This window comes from Mugil cephalus, chromosome 2 (assembly GCF_022458985.1).
Source record: "Mugil cephalus isolate CIBA_MC_2020 chromosome 2, CIBA_Mcephalus_1.1, whole genome shotgun sequence".
Classification (NCBI taxonomy): domain Eukaryota; kingdom Metazoa; phylum Chordata; class Actinopteri; order Mugiliformes; family Mugilidae; genus Mugil; species Mugil cephalus.
In genome coordinates, this window is record NC_061771.1 from 26,345,533 (window position 1) to 26,368,179 (window position 22,647).

At 46.0% G+C, this 22,647-nt stretch overlaps 1 protein-coding gene across 2 annotated transcripts in view; it reads left to right on the top strand.

Moving 5' to 3' along the window:
* Window positions 1–5,831: 5,831 nt before the first annotated feature.
* Window positions 5,832–22,647, top strand: part of mgat3b (beta-1,4-mannosyl-glycoprotein 4-beta-N-acetylglucosaminyltransferase b) — a 56,555-nt gene continuing 39,739 nt past the window's right edge. For both annotated transcript variants that reach the window (XM_047578064.1, XM_047578066.1), the window contains exon 1: window positions 5,832–6,650. The gene's annotated coding sequence lies outside the window, so the exon portion shown is untranslated. The remainder of the gene's footprint in view (window positions 6,651–22,647) is intronic.

Here is a 22,647-nt window from a genome sequence, read left to right on the forward strand (position 1 = left end):
TGTACTAGATTTTCCTCCTGCGCTCTTGTCCGTCCACACAGTTAAGACTCATTTGACGTCAACGTTTACTAATATCAAACCACTTCTTCTAGCTCTGACTACTAACGAATGCGCGATAAGGCCATATCCTGCATCTGATAAGATCATTAAAACAACGATTAAACTAATACACGAAAGCAGTTTTAATTTAAAACTTAGCCACAGCCAATAAGGTAAACGTGTTAATGGGTCACGGCGTTAAAGGGAGAAACAGGATTTGCAAGATTTTTTGTTGTTGTTTGGCAATGTGTTCTCATCGCCAAGTTTTTTTTTTTTAGCCAACCTTATCAGAGTTGAAGCAGCGTATTTCCTCCTGCTCCTAGTGTTTATAAAACATGTGACTGCAACAAATGTTTCAGTCGACGCCTTTCCACCTCTTGCCTCAGAGAATATCTACGTATGTATCTATATCGGCACACGCTATAGACCTCAGCCAAAGATTTCCTTGAGATCAGCCTGACGCTCCGCCTCCCATCCCAGATTTCCATCACTGTGGAATTTTATCTGAGCGAAGCCTGGTGGTTGTAGAGGAGTCACCTATGGAATAACGTTTCATTTCTCCTATGTCCCATATCTCCAATGTCATCTGAGAAGGCCGAATATTTGACATTGCCCATTTGGAGGAATGTGCATTTCGTTCTTTTGAGCTTTTAGAGCTGCAGGCGGAAGCTGTGCTTCTTATTACGGTGTTTTATTGTGGTGTTGGCCCTGTCAATGTTCACAACCTTGCATTTGTATTCTCGTATAACTTTTATTACTAACTAACTTTTAATTTGAAGTGGGTCTTGAAATGGTGCCAAGTCCACTTTACTCATTGGAAGTAGAGTGACTACGCCTGCCTAAAATGCCGTTGGTCCTGTAGCGGAGCTGTTCGTAGGCTGTGGTGAGAGTCCCTAGGGTTGGTTGTTGAGTGTTGCCAATGCGCCGTCAGCCTTACATAGTTTTACCTTCCTATTGTCCTCAGGGTCAAATTTGACCCATCTCCAAAGTTTCTACATCACATAATTTTATACAAGTCTTATCCACCGCCCATGGATTCTAAAACAAGTGTACAATATGTTTAGTATTTACTTGAGAAGAAGTTGGATAAATAGCCCAACACACCAGGTCAGTCTTGATAGTCTTGATTCAAAATAAGCCTTCCTGGTTTTTGTCACTGAGCCTCGGACACTTTCTTCGTTAGCCCGTCCAAGTGGTGCGTCACTGCCCGTTGGAAAAGCTCCAATACATGTGGACTCTTTCCCAAGGCGCCCTGTGGTATCTGGCACCAACATATTAACACCCATCCTTAAAGTACTTTAATGAGGGGTCAAAATAAATCCGTCTTTCCCCAACATTCGGCCTACCTAGCGCTCATCGAGTCCTAGCTCGTTCCTCATTGTAGTACTTTTGTCATGCGAGAATATTTGAACCAGGCCACATCGGAGCAGCAGCCCCCCTGGAGGACGCTCCGAGGGGGGGCTGCTGCTCTGATGTGGCCTGGTTCAAACATTCTTGCATCTTTCTCAACCATCGTACATGTGTCCTCCATGTCTCAATTTTCTGTCCGATGCAAGATGCTGAATGTTTTTTTTTTTGCATCACGTGTGAAACGACCACGGTGATGGTACTCATCAGCTCGAAAAGGCGTAACTGAATCTCTTCATAGGTGGCAGGCATTTTGTGTCCACTCATTTTACTTCACTCGTGTAAAAAATGGCGATTTAAATAAAACTCGCTATAGTGCAAGAGAATGTGCTGACGTCAGTGTGAATGTTGTCTTCTGCTCATCTGACATGAGGTGTTTGAGCAGGGATACAGTTACAGAACAAACAGTAATGACTGCAGGATGTATCGTAGTTGTTTTATTTTATTTAAACTGTGCCCATCCACGCGGACTTTCTTGCCAAGATAGAGAGCCCTGGCTTTCAATATTTTATTTTACAAGGCGGTTATAGCCCCGACAGCGGAGTGAGGGCTTCGTCAGATCATCTTCTAAGTTTGATTTGGCACCAGGTTTTACTGAGACTCCTTTATAACCCCCACATCATGAGGCAATCTCCTGTTGTCAGGCACCAAAACCTGCCATATTTGCAGTGGATGACGCTGACAGGCTGATATCAATATTTGATTAAAAAGCAGAAGCAGCAGGACACGTGGCTTTTCTAACCTTCCCTCCACAGTCTGCTGATTGCTCATAGTGAGAACAAACAGAGGCTTTGAGGTGGAAGCTCTCTGGCTGGTACGAGGGATGTTACTCTCCAGGAGACTCGGCATCCAGCTGTATTTAGTGCCTAACTCGCAGGCGGAGGGTGTTGCAGTCGCTCGTAGAAAAGCAGTGTGTGTCAGGCCGGTGTGCGTCTGGACACTGTCACAGCTGCTGATAATGAGCACCTGGGTTCGTCGTCCACATGAGTGAACTGCTTCGGGCCTTTAGGAAAACACAGTGAAATCTAACAAAGTCAGAGACGGTTACAGTCACAATATTGAGCAAATGTTCACATGGACCATAAGTCTGGAAATTTGGCTCCGTTGCAGTGGTTAGCAATGATGCCCCACAGCAAGAAGGCTGCATGTTCCCCCTGTACCTGTGTGGGTACTCTGGCTTCCTTCACAGTCCAAAGACATGCTCATTAGGTTCATTTGGTTATTCTAAATTGGCCGTAGGTGTGCATGCAAGCGTGAATAGTTGTCTGTCTCTCTGGGTTAGTCTTAGGCTAGGGTTAGGGTTATGGTTGGGGTTAGCCCTGTGGTAGACTGGGGCCATGTCCACGGTGTACCCCACCTCTTGCCCAGTGAGAGCTGGTATAGGCTCCAGCCCCTCGCCGGGACCTGCAGAGGACAAGTGAATGAATGCATGAAGTTTGAAAACAAAACACCAGAACAGTTTGAGTCAATAGCCCTTAGATGCATAAGTGGGGTCGAAAATGACCCCAAGCATTTTCTGTGGAATGTCAAAGGTTAACCCTAGAAACGTTTACTGTTGATCTACACATCTAATGCCAATAGTCTCACCACCCTGAAGGTTATTTTTTACATAAGTGTTACCATCATTTTATATCCCATAATATACCATAGGTGGTGTAGGTAGTGTGGTAGTGTAGTGTTGTCATCATCATCAATCAATTACTACTCTGTAGTTATCTAACATTAGCTAACTACTTTGTAGTTAGGTAACGCTTGCTAACTATAAAGTTAATAACTATGGCCGTAGCTCAGGAGGTAGAGTGATGTTTGGTGGTGGTCGGATTGGCCGTTGGTTGGGATCCGTTGTCACAGCTGCCCTGGTGGTGCTGGTAAACTCCCTCAGTAGTGTTTGGGTATCAATGAATTTTTATTATTGTTTTACCTTTCTAAAAGCTGTTTCATGATAAAAATGTGAATAAAAAGGGATAAATGAACATGTCAAACACGAAACAATTCTTTTTTTGAACTAAATACAATAAAAAATACCTCATCTTTAACCAAAATGAAGGAAATGTATAAAGTTTACAGCATTAAAGGCATTGATTCTAATTGACCCACTCATGGATGAATGTAGGTATCGGTAAAGGAGAGGAGGCTCCTATCAGCACAGTTTACCTTCTACTGTAAACCGAGGCTTTTAGGTAACGGTTAATTATAACCATATGAATAAAACAGATGAGCCCCAGAGGATGAACCCGACCAAGCTGCCAGTGATGATCACCTGGATTCATTGTTCACATGAGTGAACTGCTCCGGGCCTTTAGGAAAAGGCAGTGAAATGTAAATATTGAGCAGGGAGGTTAGGTTTAGGTTTGTTAAAGGGCAGGTACCATACATGTGACAGAGGTCAGCTTTAGAGCGGTTACACTACGTACGTATCAACGTAAGGAGGCCTGGATAAAAATAAACTTAGGAGTATTTTGTACAGCTAAAGCAACAGAAGTACACACTTTACCGCGGAGTGTGTCTAAACCTGGAAAACTTCCCAGACTTGAGTCTCTGAGGTCTTCCCCAAGGACCCGGCTAAAACCGAACATATTCATGCACTGGAACAAACAACATGTTAAATCTATTTATTTTTTTTATGTCTAATTTTAAGATTCTATTTGTTTTGAGGTTTCGTAACCATGCGACATTCTTGGTCAGTCCGTTAGGCCCCGGTGGATGAACCCCACTTATGAATGGGGCTTGTCCACTCCCGATATTTTACGCAGATGCCCCTCTCAACATAGACCAGTCAGCCATAACATTATGACCACAACTCTCTAAAACGCTGCACTGGAACAACAGTTTGTAGCTTCTGGGCTTCAGCCTGGATATGTACTTCAATGGCTTCTACTTATGTTGGTAGAGACACTTAACATAAGCAGGAAGGAGTCACCATAGAGGATATGCACATGCCGTAGTTCACTTTCGCTGCAGTCATTCTTAAAATGATTAAAAACAATAAGCAAGGTTAAGATGTTAAGGTGTGAACGATAGTGGGTTATTATTTATTTTTTGATAGCAGTACGTTTGTGTTCTCCACTTACTACTCTTCAGACCTTCCTTTATGGCCTTTTATATGAATGGCTACAGGCTTTATTGACATTAGAAATAATAAAGGGGATAACAGACTTTCTTGTTTGGGAGATGAATCACTGGATTAATCGTGAACCAACTTGATTTATCAGAACTGAGGCCTTGTGTTTTACACACATGATCCTTCCACAATTGAGGATACTTCGTCTTTTCCACACCCAAAGAGAGAAAAGTGAGCATGAAGGAGCGTCTTTTAATCCACGGTGTGAGGAGACGCGGTCTTCCGGGCATTATCGGGGGAGCAGCTTCTATTGTTTGTTGCTTTCGGAGCGAAAAAGTGAAAAGGTGTGAGGCTGCGCCCTGTCATGCACACGAAGCACCACACTTCATTGAAATATAATGGTTACGTAAGCCTTTTAATAAAAGTAAAGGTATCTTTGGAAGATCTTTGGAAGGAAAAGGTGGACTGTCAAAACATTGCGTCAGCATTTAATCATGAATATTTGGGAACGTGAACAGTTTGCAAGTGGACGCCCTGATAGTTGACATGTCTGAGCCGGTGCCCGGCTTTTTTGCAGGAGTGTGTGTTCACTTGGCTAAATAAACCAGTGTTGGGTTATACAGCTGCCTTTGAGATAAACCCTTATGTTTTTTGTTTTTTTAAATGGATTGCCATGACATGACCAAACGTTGAACACCTCACTCTACATTATGTTGCTGCCTCCCGTGCTGCTGAATCAAAGCTGAAGTTAAAATGAGGACGGTGGTGCGTCTAGATCTGAGCAAGAAGCGTTTAACATGCAACGCGGGTCCTAAGTTGATGCATTTGTACCTCGAATGCATTGTTCATATTTCCAACAGCTCCAGCTTTAAGTTGTGAACCTGCTGTTCCTCAGGCGCCACCCTCAGGCCATACCACTGCTGCTAAACGTCTACAGGCGGCACCGCTGCCTCTCCAGATTATATCTGTGAGCATCACAGCCTCGCGGGGGCCTCTGGCATTGGTCACAGGCTTTTTTTTATTTTATTTTATTTTTTTTATTACTATTTATTTTTTTATCCGCAAACATTGCGTGGAGTCGGGGAACCGAGGCAGCCATTTTGGAGATTCCTCGGAGCATTAATGGAGTAGTAATTGCAGACGTTTCTGCATCTGTGTGAGGGGTTCACTCCTCCTCTCATGTTTCATTTTCGTCTCCGAGCACGGTCGGCCCCGCTGATAAGCAGCATAACGTTGGGGAGGGAGGGAGGAGGAGGAGGAGGAGGTCCCTTCTCTCGGGCTGCTCCTCCCCTTCCCTTCCCTCCGTATTCTTTCACTTGCCCCCCCACACACACGCACCCGTCTCCACCTCCTCCTCCTCCTTGCTGCGAGAGGGAGATCGGGAGAGAGAGGGATGAAAAAGACGTAAAAGACAGGAGATCAGGGGGCTTCTTATTTTTCCTACGAGCGGAAAAGGCGTCACGGCGGGTGCAGCGCGCAGCGCGGAGGACGGAAGAGAAAGAGACGCATCACGGAGGGAGACAGAAAAGACGGAGGGAGGAGGCGACAGCGGGTCGTAAACACGACAGAAAACGGCGAATAGGACGGCAGACAGCGGCGATCATCACCCCCCCTCCACCGCCACCCCGCGTCCGCCTTCTCATCTCTCCATCTCCATCCTCCTTTGGATAAATTGTTTTGCGCACCGGAGCGGCTCGGCGTTTTTCCCCGGGATTCTCTCAGCAGCTCGGTGTTTGGGGGGGGAATAAACGTCGGAGGGTAGAGAGGAGGCTGAGCCATCACTGCGACCGACAGGACCCCCCCTCTCCTCTCCTCCTCTCCTCCTCTCTTCCCCTCCCCTCCCAGTAGGTCCTGCTCGGGACGATTATTGACGCAAACGATCCAGCGGATAAAACCGGAGTGGTGGGAAAACGAGGGAGGGATGACTCTGGAGTAACACCGGCTGAGGCGCACACACGGACAGAAAGAAAGAGGAAGAGAGAGAGAGAGAAACCCCCGACCCCCGGTTCGCACCGAGTCTCCAGCATCACCCAAATGCGATGGCATAGCAGCTCCTGCAGCAAAACGCAAAGACTAGACTCCGATCAGCAGGGCTCTCATCCACCATGAACCTCTGAAAGACATCTGACTCAGGCACAGATGGGTAAGAGGAGATGCTAGCAGCCTTGTTGTGTGTGAATTCCGGGATGGATGTGGAGGCTGGGCGGGGGGGTGGGGTGGGGTGGGTGGAGGGTGTTGTGGAGGGGTGGGGGCGACAGGACAACCCCTGCCATTGCACTTAGGATATATAAGACTTCAATGTCATGTGTGTGATGCTGATTGTAACCGTTAAGGAGGAGGATGCTCTGAATGTGTACGCTTTGCATTGAGGAGTGTGGCTTTTAGTCGCTGTGTTCTCTTGATACATCGTTTTAATAACAGCCTTCCAGAAGCGTGGACACACAGATTAGTGAATTGGCCCACTCTGCAGCCTCTGGGGCCACGGGGTCAGAGAAGGGAAATGTCTCGGAAAGACGAACAAAATTTCATGAATTAATCTTTAAAATAATCAAAAAAAACACTAAATGCACTAATTCAAACATCTGTGATGGGTAGAATAGTCCGCAGTGAAACGAAAATGGCTCCAGGAAACAATATAGCAGAAACAGTTTTTTACATTTTTAAATCACCCCTGGTTCTGAGAGGCCCGATGCTGGCACGGTTCTGGGTCTGACTGCCATTTCCCTTCTGGGGTTTCACGAGGCATTTTTAAGTGCCCACTGATGTTGCCATGTTTTACAGCCTGCTTCACCATGTTTTTGGTCATACGTCCCATTTCTTCCACCCAACACACCTGAACCGATGGGAGCGCTCAGAGCCCTGTCACCGCTGCATCTCCCAGACCCCGTAGGAAAAACCGTGCCACATGTCACACCGCCTCCACGGCGCCTGTCTCCGGTTTGCAGCGGCTGCAGGCCAGGCTCGCAGAAACCGTCTCAAACCGAAACCGAAACCTGGCACAGCTCAACCTCTGCTGAATCCGTTTTTGATTTCTCTTAATTTCTCGGGTGCCCAGGAGTCACGCATCGATCCGAGTCCCCCGGAGTCGAGTAAGCTGACGTCTGGTTTCTTTTTCTTAGCTTGCTCATTTTTCTGCAAACGAGTTGGGTGGCGGGAGTTGGCATGTCGGATGCAGATAGGCTGGTGATAGTTTCGGCTTTGGGTGGAGGCGCAAACACACAGGGACTTCCTGCTCTTTGCCCTCTCATCACATGTTGCTCTTGAGCCTGACAACTAATCGGCAATGACGCCATTAGAGCGGCTCAGTGGTGCAATAGTAGCCGGATGTAGTGCCCGACTGCACCCAGGTGAGAATAATGTGTGAAGCAAGGCATTGCTGATGAGCTTGCCGAGTCCTTTCCCCTTTGCACGACTGCGTGACTTTGAAGATGCATGGGTAGAGGTAGTCATTAGAGAATGTTTCTCCAAGAGGGTAGCCATTTTCGGATGGCATTTAAGATTTGCCGCTCCTCCTCTTTGTCGTCGGGTTGAACCCGTAAGCCTCAATGCGAAATGGCAATTTGTTGACTTGTTTGGCCAAGATCATTGTCTACCATGTGTTGTAGCTGAAGAAAGCAGGGAGTACTCCACCGAGCTTGGAGCTACTGCTTTCCGTAGGCTGACGATGCCCCAACAACCCTCCCGCCGCCCCCCAGTCTCAACGCTTCAAAGTACAACACGGACAGAGATCACATCTCATCGGCGCACTGGCCTTTTCAGTTTTGAGATGCTGATGCTGAGAGACAGAGCGGCCAGCGGGCTGGTGTGAGAGTCTGGCTGTGTGCAGTGGTGTTTGTTTGTTTGTTTTCCATGTATAGGCTCAAGGCCAACGTGTGATGTGAAATATTAAGGGGGTCTTCGGGCGGGATTGGATTTCAAATGAGAATGGATGGATGCGAAAAAGAACGGGCAGAAAAGGGGGGGACTGACGAGGGAGATCCACCTGAGCCCCGCGGCCCAAACTCACTTCTTTTGCCAGATTTGCTTAAGGAGCACTCAAGTGATTTCTCTCTCGGTCCGTCACGGTGTCTCAGCTTCACTTCCAATTGGCCGCATTGGCGTGACGTACATTAATGTTGTCATAGAATATAGAGGAGGAAATGGTGGATGAAGGAGAAGCAGGAATGACTACGGACAGAAGTAAATACCATTGACCATCTTGCGATAATACAATGAGACCTGGCAGACTTGTGGATGTTACTTAGACGTGTAGCACCCACCTAGACCAGACCAGGTACCCCCACCCCATAGCAATGACACTCCTTGATGGCAGCAGCCAGGATGCAGCTGGTCATCCCAAACTGACCACGTATCCCATAAGACCCAAAGGCCCCCACTAACAACATCCTGTTACCAGACACCACATGACACCCTCAGAAGGTCCATGTCCATTCTCTGATGAGACAATTGTTTTGAAGGCACAAGGGAGACCTACACAATATTAGGAAGGTGGTCATGATGTGATGCCTGATCAGTGTGCATCTCCTATTCCAAAGAATATATTTTCTCTTCTTTTCATTTGTCGTCTTACAAATTTGACACTTGACAGGAAACTTCGACAAGGCGGCAAATAAGTTCTGTTCCCAAAATGGCGAGCTATCCCTTTAAGGCCGTTAAATGCAGACTGACAGATCATTTGTCCTCCGTCCGTCTTTCCCTCTGGCAGCAGATAAACTTAGCTGCTGGTCCTGCAGTGATTCTGTCTTTACCCACCAAGAGAAAAGCCGCCATCGGACGGAGTCGCAGTGTCTGGAGCGTTTATGAAGAAACCTTCCGGTCGTATGTAGCTCTGGTGTATGTACAGTACACCGGTCAGGGATCACATTAAAACCACCTTCCTATCATTGTGTAGGTCTCCCCTGTGCCTCCAAAACAGACTCATCAGAGGATGGACGCGGTCCTTCTGATGCTGCCTGGCAACAGAATGTCGCGTTGAATTGTCACACGATGGTTCAACGTTGTTCGCTTCTAATGTTGCGGCTGATCGGGCGTATTTGTCCGTAACGTGCTCCTTAGCTCGTTGACTCGCGGTCATTTGCTCCCGTGCACTCATTGGGTTACTTTAACAGCGTGCGAGATCTCCCTGTCATCCATTCTTCCTCTCTTTCCTCCTCTCACACAGCGCTGCCATTGTGCTGATCCCTCTTTTCACAGCCTGTGACTCAAGTTGCAAGGCTGAAACAAATGGCTTAGCTGGCACACGGAGAGTCTGTCAAGTTAATATTGGCGATCAGAAGCCACCTCCTCTGTCACATCAACCTTTTTTTCCCTTTCCTGGGAATATCTTTTCTCGAGGCAATCAGGTGTTAGCTGTGAGTCACCTGGGGCGGACAGAAAGGATTTCTCTCATTAAACCTCCTGATTTCAAACCCTCACACTGCAGTCGCATCAAGGATGTTTGAAGCTGTCAGGTCTCGGAAGAAACAGTTTATTCCCAGAGTCCTTTTTGTCCAAGCCGAACGTATTGCGTTTGGTGGAAGTGAGTGCGAATATCTGCAGGAAACGGCCACGGACCAGGCTTGTTGTTATAAGCAGATGGAGGCAGACATCTGATATCCTGCAGTGTGTGTGAACACCAGTGAAGGACGGCAAAGGGCAGCAAAGACAGTTTTGCACAGCCGTAGAAGGAAATTTGTATGTCAAATAGAGTGAGGTATCTCAGCGCCTTCCCTTATTAGTTTGCCTTCGACTTTTGCCGACTGACCTTGGTTTGCTGGAGCGGGGGTTGTGTGTAAACAGACAAATAAACAAACAAACAGAAAAAAAAAAAGAAGTAACAGACAAAGCAAACATCACCTCTGCACAAAGCTTTAAGTGTGTTCCGTGACCACAGCCGAAATTCATTTAGCAGAGTGTCGCAAAGTGAAGAACTGTGAGAACTGTGAGGGGAAAAGAAAGATTCCTTTCACTGGAAATGTGTCACCTTACTTGGATGTTTGACCACCACGACCTCTGCAAGTCGAGGCAACTTTCCTTCGCGCTCCCACTTGTAGATGGGCGGAGGTGAAATGGAAACTCGCAAGCCCCCAGATGGGCAGGGGACGTATTGTGTCCAGCACTTAACTTCAGAAGTGAAAACATATCTGTAGGCTATGTCCGTATCGGAGGTTCTGGATTTTTCAGTGAGGCGGGAGGTTCAGTCTTTCTAGGAGTTTAAACTGGGTAACATCAAACGCAGTTCTTTAATTCAAAGCCTCAAGGAGAATGGAAAGGTTTTGTGTAGCTGAAGTGAGGTATAAAGAATTATATCGTTTTACAAATAAATAGTGCAAAGTGGCACAAAGGACCTTTTGTCCACCTGTGATGTCCTGACAGGACAGAGACTGAAATCACTGTGTGTTCTGAGGATGAAAATGTAGCTCATGACTTGTTGTCTGCACACGCCGAACGCTACAAAATTGCAGCTTCCGGCGTCGGGGCACAAACAAATCTTTGTTTAGGAAAAGTTGCTGAGCAGGTTTCAAATAAAGCAGTGACAGATTGATCCAAAGGTTCGACTGGTCTCCGGGTTGGAGTACGTCCCCGATCACCTGTGACTCCACAGAGAGAAGTGCCGGGGCTCCGCGTGAGAGCGAAGGTTGCGGGAAGCCGAGCGATGCGAGTGGGGTTGTGTGGGTCCCGGCAACCCGAGGCGGCCTTGGCATCAATATGCTCTTTATTCCCCCGGTAGTCAGCGGGACAAAGGGATGTTTTGATTGCTGAGACACAGAAGGCAAAAAAAAAACCCCGGTGAGCACTAAAGCAATTACAAGACACAGCTCAGCGGAGAGTGAAGGCAGAGGAAAAAAGAAACATGTGGGCAACCTGGGAGAAGCTGGAAAATAATCAGATTGAGCATTTTCTGTCAAGGCTTTTTCTCTTGGTTTTCGTGCTCCTCGCTACCTGTGGCTTCAGCGTTGACACGCATCTGCGCTGTGTGCACCATTACCCCTGTGTTTTGTAATCTTCGCTGTTCCGGGAGACTCCAGGATGTCCAGATAGTGCAGCGCTAACCCCACTAACAGGTTACGTACGAACGGGCACAGCCTGCCGCCGCCGCTGCTTCTGCTGGGGGAATTAAAGCCGCGCTCCACCTCTAATCTGGCATCTGTAGACACACATTCACTCCACCGGACTCTACGAGGCTGCTGGCTGTGTTTACACCGTCCTTTAAAAGAGAGAGCCAAACACGCACACCTCTTTCCTTTTTTTTTTGACACACGTTTCATGCAGCGTATATAATCTTTCTCGACTCACTGCCCTTTCTCTGTGAAGTCGTCCATCGTTTTTTCTTTTCCTACACATGCCTGCTTCACGATCACCCCTCTGCGAATCCCACGTTGTGTTCAAAGACAACCTGCAATTCGCCCCAACCTGCCTCGGGGGTTGAGTGTTCAGGGCCTTCGTTAGTCGGTCGGAGATTGTCCGACGATTGTCCCGGTGAGCCGCAGAGATAAAAATACCTCAGCGGAATGAAAGGTAGCGCTCCGGTGTCCTGCTTTCACGCTATAAGCTCTCATTAACACAGGTTCACACCTGTGAAGCTGGTTTGTCGAACGCCCAGGCACTTTCCTCTGTATCTGTATCCTCTGTACCTGCATAAATGAGCAAGGCATTCAGTGCAGAGACAATGAACAGGTGTCAGAAAGCGTCTGACGGCCATAGATTGGGCCAGCACCACTGCGCCATTTGGCTGCAATGATGTAAACCAAGAACCAAGTGGGATCACTATCTTTTGAATACCAGTAGACGGAGCTGATGACGTGTAACAGCATTTTTTAGGTGGTCAGGTGTTGTTCTGACACATCCCAGGCTTGTTGTATGTCTAAATGAACACCACAACATCAATTAAGTAGTCAGACACTTTTGGATGTGTAAGATGATGACTTGTTAGTGGATTTTGTTTTTTTAATTTACACGTACAGACGTTTAAACATATTGTTGACGGCGAAATTTGTATACTTAAATATGGCAAAACCTAATTAATGCAGTTCCTGTTCCTTTGAGACTTCCTTCAACTTAGGGTTAGGGTTAGGGTTAGGGTTAGTACTTTTTCAAGCTCTGCAAATCAATATGTAAAGTCTAAGTCATTATGTCCACCTTCCTGATGTTGTTTTGACTCATTAGAGAATGGACACGGGCCTTCTGAGGGTGTCCTGTGCTTTCTGGGTTTACGGGATCATCCCACAGATACTTGATCAGTTTGGGATCTAGTGAATTTGGAGGCCAGGTCAACACCTTGTGCCGTTTGTCGTGTCTTTTTGAGTTGTTCTTTAACCGTTTTTGTGTGTGTGTGTGTGTGTGTGTGTGTGTGTCCATGTCAGGCTGCGTCCTGCTGGCTTACTCAGTCTACAGCCTTACGCGTCAGTCTGCAGAAATATAAAATGAAGCCGAGCCCGTTTTGTGTGGTTTCTGATCGTGTTGAAACATATTGTTTCGCATTCAGCTCGGCCTCTTTAGATATGTGTGTTATTTACTGAATGTTTCAACCAGACTGTGGACCAAGACGCCTTTACTGTTCAACTTGGGACACTCATAGGTCTTGAACCCGACCACTGTGTGCTCTTGGCGTGCAATCTTCCGGCCTGTAAAGATTCCTGTCGGAGCCATTTGAGATAAGTAAACCGTTTCACAAGGATACGTTACATATTGTATTGGTACCTACGGCTCGGTCGAATACGCAGGCCAACGCGAAAACAGTGGACTTCTTCTTCTCAAGTGCATTAGCCGCTGGAATGCATCTGTCGCATACTTTGAGATATTGCTCCCATTGTAGGGCTGCATAAACCATGGACTTACAATGCAGCCCAAGTCTACTTAATAACCCCTCCATAGTCTCTGACACACAAACACACTCTGTCTCTCAGACGGGGTCTTGAGGGGGCAGTTGTTGTGATGATTGAGTATAGATTTTTTTGCTCTGGCAGGTCAGGCTGAGTGTGGCTGGGCTTTATGTGGGGGTGGATGAAGAGCCCTCCACACACTGCTGATGTTTGTCAAGGACTGACGCAACCATCAAAGGACTGGCATTGTGTTCCATCTCCTTACTGTCCCTCCTCCTCCTCCTCCTCCTCTTCCACCTCTCGCAGTGATGAGGCTCTGTCCTTTTTCTAAATAAGGCAGTTTCTCCCTTCGTGTCCTCACCCCCCCCTCCCCCCCTCTGCACACAGGCACCCACCGTCGCTGCGTCCTGCTCTTGTCAGGCTGCCAAGCTGAGTTTACCACAGAGCCAAAATAGAAGTCGCCTGTCACCGAGGACGTACCTTTCCTTTTCTTTTAGTGCCCCACTTTCTCCACTCGCTTGCTTTCCTTTTAACTTGACCCGTCTCTGCCACCTTGCAGTGTCGCGCGAGGCTCGGGGACAACCCTCGGGAGACCCCGCCGAGCATGAAAACGGTCCTGACCCGTGCTCGACCCAGCATGTGTGTTTACTGAGGCTACAGAGCTGGAATGTACCGCTGCTGCACAATTTATAGGAGGGCCGTGCCTGGCGCTAGCTGGAAATGTGGCACGAGTCACGCCTGGGTCACAGATGAATATGAAGGTCTTTATTTGTGCGTTTTGGCTGCGTTGCGTAACAGATGGTTTGCGTTTGAAAGGCAAAGTCAGAGGAAAGAGAGAAAACTAAAGGTCTAATTCTCCGGCATCTGTGCATTTAGGTTAAAAGCTGTTCATTATACACACACCATGCAGTAGGTATCCATCCAAGTAAGATCATTTTAATGGTATTTCTGTCGACATTGTAGTGCAAAAAAAAACAAATAAATAAAAAAGAAGAGCTAATGCAAGCACTTGTATATTCAGAATATACAAAACACACTCATCGTCGTCTGAATTTGTCTGCTGGACTTCCCCTGAAGCTTTTACTCATTTGCCTGGAGCTATCGATGTAAAAATAGTACGGACGTATGCAGCCTGATGGCAAATAAATGTCAGGTGTGTTGGTTTTCACATTCGTCTCTCACCGATAGCTGAACTCGCCAAGAAGTCGTTCACTTTTGCGCCTCCTATGAGGTTTTTTTCTCAAGCCGTAAGGATGTGTGAGAAAAATTGGCCCATTTGCAACACTCAGTGTTTAAATAAAGATTTTGAACCAGTGAAAACACAGCGGGTGTGACACGGCTGGTGTGTATTCAGGTCTCTGTTGACATTGAAACGTCTGTACGTAGACATATTTGCACCCATGCCGTTTTGAAACGGCTTTTGACTTGCAAATGCTTTTGAATTTGTGTGCAACCTTGACAACCACAAATAGACTGCGGTGACTGTAGGCCTGTTTGTGCTTCGCCATCTCTGTCTCATGTAGGACTCATATTGGCAGCCGTCACGTTAGCTCCTCTCTTCTCAGCTTCAGCAGCACCTCCTTCCTTGAGCACACTTTGCACCGTTTTGTGCGGTTTACTCATCTCATGATAAAGTCCTTCAGATATCTTAGGGGAGTCCCCTCAGGCCTCTCGTTAATTTCTTGCCTGCCGCACATTGCTGGTTGTGTACGCCGCAGTCATCAAATACTCGACCAGCCCATCACACTTGGGCTTATCTGATGGAGGGCGCCGACCTTCAAAACCGCAGTGTAAGGTATCTCTTCCTGCCATTTGATGAAGGGCAGTCTTCAGAAGCTAGGTCCTGTTGTAGACGTCAGTGTGCTGTTCTTGACATTTATCCTGGAGTTGGCGTGCAGCAAAGGTTATATCAACGGTCCACACTGCTTTCCCGGGAGAACATCAGGCCCAAGATGGTAAAGGAGACATTTTCCAAGTGCCTAGGTTTTGCAAACCGTGGACGAGACAGAGAGCCCTCTCTGATTGTCGTCAAAAATTGGCAGTTCCCTTTCCTTTTGTAGTTTTGCACATCGGTGGCACATTTAGATACTCAGTGTCTTTTCCAAACAGAGGCAGAAGAGAGGTTAGGGTTACATTTCAGAAGACGCTAACTGCTAAGTTAATTTCCCTTTTGTGGCTTTGGCTCGAAGGTCCTCTCTATGCGATGCACGTTCACTTTTTGACACGCTTTATTGTTTCTTGGGAGCCAACAGCACATCCCAAAATGACTCTGACTCTTGCCTGAGCACGAAAATTGAAGACAACCCTATTCTGTTCTCTTATTCTCTCGCAGCATTCGCTCAAGTATGTTTCAGGAAAATAAATTAAAAAAAAAAAAAAAGGGAAACCTGAATAAAAATAAGTGGAGGCCAGGGTAAAAGCTACCGACAGGAAATTGAATTAGAAATGTTGTGGGTGATATTATGATCTCTTCTAATATATATAAATATATACAATATATATATATAAATAGCAGCTCAGCCATTGAGAAGTTTTTCTAAGAGCGGCAGTGACGCACAGTTATCACATCACTTCTTTTTTTCTTGCGATTAAATGGTGCATACGTCAATGAGGAGGCCGTCGCTGCGAGTGCGAGGGAGGTGCGATGCTAACAAAGGTGGGGGAGGTAGAGCGACGTTGAGTCTGCGGAGCGAGGGATGGATGGATGGATGAAGGGATGGCTTGGCTGAATAGAGAGGATGACTGGGTGAGGAGGAGGAGGAGGAGGAAAGACATTTTCATCAGGATTATCCCGTACCAGAGAATCTCATCTGGGAAAGTGGCCCAGTGCTTTCTGAACACACACACACACACACACATGCAAACACACAAACACACTCTGCCTCAGGAGGCAGAAATAACTGGGAAAGCTCTGCCTCACCTCGGTTTGCCCAGGAAAGCCCCTCTTTAAAGCTGCTCGCTACACTGTGCTTCTTCCAATAAGACGCCGCTGCTGCTGCTGCTGCTGGATCCTAATACGCTGTATAATGTCGTGAAATGCTATGTGTGTTCGTTCTTCAGTCCTCTGTGTTGATTCCCAGTGGATTTCCTCCCACTTGATTACCCTGTTTATTCATTTTGCACCCCCCCAAACCCTTGCCCACCCACCCACCAGCACGACGCAGCCAGGAGGAAAGCCTCGGCTGCTGCGTGGTGCTTTGTATTCCACGGCTGTAGTTACACACTGAAAACTCGAAGACAGACGCGTCCAAGTGTAGATTCGAGGGCCAAAACGGGTCATGTTGAGATCGCAGAATTACAGTGAGTGGCACTGAAACAATTTCCATCAAAGCACAAGTAATTCATCTCTGACTAAAAACGTACTTGAGCACATCCCTCTTCTCTCTTCTGTTTTCAGTCCGATCTTTGTTGGGTCTTTTCTCTCTAGTCTTTAAGTTTTGTTCCTGTTCCAGTGAAGGTTCTCAGTCCTTCAGGTCATGGTAGAAGACCTGGAAGAAGTTTCCAGTTGTCTTTCTTTAACCTAATTAGCTCGTCCTGTCTGTGGGGGTTCCTTGTATAAATGTAGCATCATCTCCATGGTTTGATGGAGCTCCATTCTTGGCCATCTTGCCTCCGTGGTCCAGCCTCGGCTCCGCTGATGTTCCTGGCTTTGCTTCACCTTAGCTTTCCTCAGTCCTGTGTACTTGTTGACCACTGCTACCACCTGTCTTGTGTCCTCCCACTCACACGTCTTTCTTCTGGGTTAACCCCCAGTTCCAGAGGTGTTAGTTCTAAGCAACACTCCTCAACCACCAGCTTCACACGTCCCACAGATACCCCTGCCACTTCTTGTCATGTTATTATTTTTAGCCATAGCTCACCATTACCTCAGAGTGACCCGAGGTCGCACCCTGGCTCTGCACTTCTTAACCTATGCCCTTGACTGCTGGTTCTGGTTTTGTTTCCTCCACTTATTCCTCATGTTTTCATTCTTTTTGGATTGCTAAAACGCAGTGTGCTAGATGAAATCTTCAAAACTGTTTTTAAAGCCATTTTTTTCCATGTCTGCTGCTGAAGCAGCTCGTCTCTGTTTACTCAGCGTAAGAGCCCTGCAAGTCTTTTATCTTTCACAAGGATTTTGTTATCACAACCGGCAATATTGATTTTTCTTCTTTTACTACAGCGCTGTCTGGGATTAATCCTAACGAATGCGCCCCTCTCACCGAGTCCAGTACCCCAGAATTAATATCGTCCCATGAGAACATACAGAAAGGTGGAAGCCATGTGTTAATGCGCATAAATGATGAATGTCACTGTTCTTTTGTCTGGCCTGGCTTTTTTCACTTTTTTGTATTTATAGCATTTATATAAATAAATGTCTAGTGTATGTTTCCATTCAGGTTCCAGTCCTTCCCCTTTTCAAACAGATACTCTTACACTGCTGAAACTTATTGTCTGTTCTTCGTTTCTGTCCAGATCTTTGGTTTCCATGAACCCCGGGCCCTGCGGTGGAAGGAGCTTTTAATAGCTCACGCATAAATGTTTTAGATTCTATAGTTCGTGTCAAGATCTCCGTTCTTTGCAGTAGTTAAACGAGGACATATGAAATAAGAAACAGAGACTCCCAGAAGCAAGGCCCCATATTTTTCACAAGAGATCCCTAAAGATCGACATAATCCAATAATCCAAGAGTCCTTCCTAAAACTGTGATCGGTTCTTTACATAACAAAGCTCTAATTTTTGTTTTCTAAAGTATTACACTGATTTTGGTCCCAAAGCTTAGTGAATTTCAATGTGATACAGTTTTGTGGAATCAAAGCCAGGTTAAATGTTATTCCAAAAAGGCCCTACAGTATACTACATCAGCGTGGAGCTAAATTTATTTTTATCTTCTGACAATCCATTCTTTCAGCTTTTTCATTCAGTGGCCCGCATGGAAACCTCCCCTGACTAAGCCCCCTCCCCGCTTTAAAGTCAGACATTGAACACTAAGTGTTTCTCTTCACTGGTGGCGCATTGTTCTGTAAAGTTTGTCTAAGCAGACATCACTTCCAATGGTAAACAGGTGTAGATGCCTGGGAGACAGTGGAGCGTTGCATTTGAGTGCAGGTAGTACTCGGCCAGAGCTAAGTGAGTCACAGAGCAAAGGTTGTGAAAGAGATCGGGTGTGTTTGGGACTTTTCGTGTTTTGGAAGAACCTGAGCCACACTCTAAAAAAAAAAAGAGCCAGCTCAAATCTAACATCTGTGTGGGATGAGAGACCAGTCTCACACACCAGAGTAATTTAAGACTGCTTAAACAATCTATATATATATGGGGTTTTTTTCGTATTTTTTTTTATTTGCAGGTGTGTTTTAGTTCAGTGGCACGTATTTAATGGACCGACCAAAATGCAAGTCACTTGATCCACGCCTTTTGACATTTGATGCGATTATAATACCTGGTATATTAGATCATAACTGTGACGGAAAGCCCCGACGAGCCCAGAGACCCAGCGTACGAGCATCGAGTTACTGCTTCATTTAAGGGTCTGTTTATTTCCTTCTCAGTATGTTTGTTTCTTTACAAGATTAGTTTTGCACAAACCAGGCTATTGTTTTTAGCTGCTGTTAGCGCGACATGGGCTTGTTGTTCACACATAGCACATGAAAAATTTAAATGACACTGTGGCAGCATTTCAACATGTGTATGTGGAAAAATACTGTCTGCACGACCGATTTAGTGCAACAACAACTAACCGGAAGTGCTGATAAAAGAAATACAGGAGCTTCTGTTTACAGTTTGCATATGGGGCGGCCATCTTGGTAACCGAGGATCCTCCGACTTCCTGAGTCGGAGAATCTGACTCTGGAACTTTGTTGTTGATTCCAACTTAGAACTTAGAAATTCTGATTTCTGAAATGGAAACGCGCCATAAACATGCTCACAGTGTTAATATGTTTATGTTTAATGGGAACATACAGCAGCTGTCTCCGTTGTTAGCATGCTAACATGCTAAGAGTTGCTAATTTGGAAGATACATAAATCTCACATACTTAAATAGTGCTGCACAGAATTGGATAAGCTCATTTTAGTTGACTCCCATCCTTTTGTAGCCAGTTCATACATTTATGGGATGTTGGTTCTGTAAATGACTTATAGACATACAGTATGTTTTTCAGTCAATGTGGCTAGCAGGGTGTTTTTATTGTACAAGTCTTCTGTGTGAAATGACTGACTGTGCAACTCAAGAAAACAACGTGGTAAATCATTGTGTATTCGTATCTATATCGTTTTTTCAATATGTTGCAATGAGCACTTATATAATTATCCAGTAGCTTTAAGGGCCTTTAGGTTTCACTGTGGGAGTTTAACATGGGAGCGAGGTCACATGACGCAGGGCTGTAGTCATAATTCACAGGCTGACGGCGCATCCCATCGTCGGATTCGCCCGTGATGGCATTACATCAACATGATGACAATCCAAATATGGATTTCTGGAGGATTATGTGTGTGAGTGTGTGTTATTGTCAGAGCTAGACACACACACACACACACACACACACACACACACTCCCACCCCACCAGAAGCTGTGATACGGCACTATTCCACAGACAGGAGGTGGGCACCGAGTTGAATGGGCTCCATTGTGTGTTGCGATGGCACTGTCTTAGAGTCGGACGCACAGAAAAAAAAAAAAAAAAAAACATAATAAGAGGCAGTGTACCAGCATCAACAGCAGCATTGTCCTCTAATAAATGACACTGTTTGCGCGCATTAGAACCGGCTCGTCTGTAAAACGTGTTAAACAAACATTAATGGAAAGCTTCTGGTGCTTTTTTCGAGACAAATATAATCATTTATCAAAAGAGTCGTAATGATGGGATTTATTTGAAGTTTCTTAACTTAATTTATTGAATTAGAACTCATCATAAACAACACATATTCGATGTATGAGGTGGTGACACTTTAAAGTCTGACCAGTCTGTCCCAGCTCTGACATAAAGAACCTTTAAAGCCCGGCCTTTCCAGCCCACTGATCTGTTGTTCGCTGACATTACCTGCAGCATTGGATTGTTAACCCCGAGGACTCGGTTTTAGTCCTCGTGACCAGAAGAAAAGAGACAGCAATCAGGAAGCAATTTCAGTGGAAACAGCTCACTAAGTTTTATGTACTACAGCTCACCTGAAGGCCTACAGGTGATAAAAAATGCTTGTTAAATGCTCTGTAACAAAAGATTCCTGTGCTGTAAACAAAAAAAAAAAAAAAAGACTGCAGCTCACTTTACGTAGACTCCACTGACAGGGTTTCCACATCTGTACTGAGTATATTGGACTGGATGGAGCTGCTCAGACTGAACGTTCACGTGAGTCTTGTTTCTTCGTAGAACTGTTTATCAAGATCAACAAAGTCCAAGTCAGAAAACCTTGAAAGCAGACAATAATATCCAGGCGGGGAGATTGGTATCAGTGGTAATCAAAACAAGGAGGTGCGACCCCACCCAACATTTGTGACAGCAAACTTTATGGTTCAAGTGATTTCACATTAATCATTACGTGATCATTACGAGATAACGCAGCAGTTTATTTTCCTCGGCGCCTCCAGATAACGAGATACCTAATTGGAGACATTATTGTTGCCGTGATTATTTGCGAGCCCGGCCGCGTTCACCGTCCACGTGCTTCCACATGCGCCTGCAGCTACTTCTCAGCAACCGTCCGTAATGAACGTTACATTACACGTCCTGAGCGTGCTGATATCAGATTCCATCTTGAAACATTGCAACTGCGACCTCGTACTGCTGCTGCCATGGCTACAGATGCATTCATACGTTATCAGCTGTCGAGATAAGCATCTGAAAAAAGGGCTTTCATAGCACTGTCAGCATGACAGACAACCCCACAGGCACGGCTGCCTCGTGAGAGAGTCGGCCTTGATATGCGCCGATCAGGCGTAACATTATGACCACCTTCCTAGTAACGTGCCGGTCTCCCTTGTGTCTCCAGTGCAGTTGTGGCTCATCAGAGACTGGACATGGGTCTTCTGAGGGCGTCCTGTGGTGTCTGGTAACAGGAGGCTGTGAGTGGAAGGTCTTTGAGGAGCTGGGTCCTCTGCAGATCATCTCACAGATACTTGATCAGTTTGGGATCTAGTGAATTTGGAGGCCAGGTCAACACCTTGTGCTGTTTTTTTTGTGTGTTTTCTTGAGTTGTTTAAACGTTTTCCAGCAGAATATCGTGTTGTCATAAGGTGGTCAGTGTCATTCACTCCTTTCAGTGGTCACAATGTTGCGACTGCTCTGTGTAAACCGTGCAGACGATGAACTCTTTTCGCCTTTTTGTTTTTGTTTGTTTGTTTTAAATCTTTTATGAGCTCTGCATTTACAGATCCAAGGGTCACGTTTTCCAGTCGCTAATTAAAAAAGGGCTGTTAACCGCTGGGTGAAGGGTGTCACTCTGGTGATCTGCTCCACGTTTGGGAACAAGTTGATGACGGTTGAATTATTTGTTTGATGTCTCTGTACTCTTTTTGGAACGGTGTCCCTGCGAGGAGCCACGTCAGCTTTCTGACCTGAAGTAGGCAGAAAGGAACTGACGTGGAATTAAAACAACTTGTAGCTGCAGATGGGTGTGAGGAAGTGACGGAAGTCACAGAGGTCACAGAGGCAGACTGCTGAAAATGAATATTCAGTATTCCTCCTTCCTCCTGGTGCAGCCACACTCCCGCCTAAGCTCACCATCGTGTTGTTTTACGTGTTTTCCCGTATAAATAAAGTTAAACACGCTCCCTCCTTGTTCCTCAAATAAAAGATGTTGGTAGGAGATGAAAGACGAGCAGAAGCGTTCACGGCGACGCCGCCAACACAAACAGATGAGGCAGATTGTGACGGTTCGCCGTTCATGTGACAAACACTCAGTTGATGTGGTTGTACCTACATGCACTATGCAGATCTCGTTTGCTGTAAATACGGTTGCAACTTCCTCTTTGAATGCGGCTCACTGTCTGTTTTTGTTGCGCATTTCACTTTCTTTTCTCTTGCATTCATCAAATCAGTGGTATTCGTTTTGGGTAGGTTTTCTATTTTTTTTATTGTACCATGGTTTAAAGTTGCCAGGTTGACTGCAGCCATCAGTTGCTGCTGCTTCAGTGGGACTGTTTCTGTGTTTAACGCCTGAGGCAGCCTGACTCGAGCCAAACCAGACCGACTTGATCAAACCAAAGCCTCTTTTTTTCTTTTATTCTCTGTTATTTCACTCTCAATTCTTTCTAAGACACTCGTGTGAGGAGGTTTCACCGCAGCGTTGACAGCCTGACAGGTGAATCTTGAGCCAAAATCGCCATCTTGCAGCTTCATTTTGTACTTCAGTCCAGGGAGACG